This window comes from Frankliniella occidentalis, unplaced genomic scaffold, assembly GCF_000697945.3.
Source record: "Frankliniella occidentalis isolate FOCC.00 unplaced genomic scaffold, Focc_3.1 Scaffold74, whole genome shotgun sequence".
In the NCBI taxonomy this organism is placed as follows: domain Eukaryota; kingdom Metazoa; phylum Arthropoda; class Insecta; order Thysanoptera; family Thripidae; genus Frankliniella; species Frankliniella occidentalis.
Genome location: NW_026267204.1, coordinates 45,045 through 46,312, shown reverse-complemented (window position 1 = coordinate 46,312; position 1,268 = coordinate 45,045). Strand labels below are relative to the sequence as shown.

General features: G+C 47.6%; 1 protein-coding gene across 1 annotated transcript in view; it reads left to right on the top strand.

Annotated features, from left to right (window-relative positions):
• LOC113214362 (pikachurin) overlaps positions 1-1,268 on the top strand; it is a 15,374-nt gene that overhangs the window by 1,395 nt on the left and 12,711 nt on the right. The gene's annotated exons all lie outside the window — the stretch shown is intronic.

Sequence of the window (1,268 nt, the reverse complement as noted above, 5' to 3'; positions counted from 1 at the left end):
CCAGTCAATATATTAGCTGGCTCAGCGAATCTTTTTTTCCGTGTAATCTACTATCACGTTTAAAAACGAGTGAAAATGTTATTAAATTTGAGAGATATTATTTACAACGGTAGAACGATTCGGCACTTAGATTTGTAAAGTATTCTCTCTGCCCTGTCGTCACGGCAGGCAGGTTGTGAACAATGGTGAGACAGGAACTTCATGTCTGATAAAAGCATTAGCGATTCTGTTCCCACAGCGAAGTAAAGTCTAGTGTATTTGAGCTCCATATATATTGAAAGGACAAATTACTAGCGACAGATGACGAACACCAGAAAAGGCAGTGGTCGGAATGGCCAATGCAAAACATGCATGCTCTGCAAAGAATAGGAGAGCCGAACCCTTCCCTTCATCTACCGTTTCCTGCATTTATGTCGGGTTCATCTGCCCTTTATAGTGGAGCAAAGGGGCGTGGGTGACTGTGCTTCTTTGTGTATCACGACCGTCCTGGGGCGGCGCGAAAAAGCGCAAGGATCATGTCAGAGAATGAGAGGCGGTGACAAACGGGCGGGTATACATGCAAGAGGGTGAGCCAAGAAAATGAAAACTTTGCAGGGACGACGAAAAGCGGCATTGGCCTGCGCCACTGCGCCCTGTAGTGTAGTACGACATAGTACCCACTGCGGTGGAGCGATTGTTTGATGCTCTCAGTGCTCAGCCGCCCGTGGCTCCGCAACACCACACCGGCACGCCTTTGCAGCGCGGTACAAAAATGTACAATAGAGAGAGAGAAAACGGGAGGTAAACAAAAAAAAGAAAAAAAGAAAACAAGACAAAAGCTATTACGCGGGATGAATAGGCGGCGTTAGTTTCCAGGCGTGAGCCCGTGGGACTGTGGGACCGGTGGTAGCGGCGCATTCTCTCTGACGCAAACACACCATACCTGCAAGCAAGAACACATCAGTAACATTACAACAACATAATCTCTCGAAAATTTAACCCTGAGTCGATTCAGTTTTGGTGTAGTCGAAGAAAAATGTGACGTTCCATGTCACCCAAAATCTATGTGTACCTACTCAGCGATTTTCGTTCAAAACCTTACAACTTTTCCCGGGCGTATAAAAAATGTGTTGTCAAGTACTTTTCACAAAATTTACCGATAAATCCCTGTTTCCATTCCGATGATGAGATTCGGATCGTGGGGCTTTTGGTTGAGCCCCGCCAGCCCCGTGTTTGGCGGGCGGCCGCAGGGAGGGGGAGGAGGAGGAGGAGGAGGAGGAGGAGGAGGA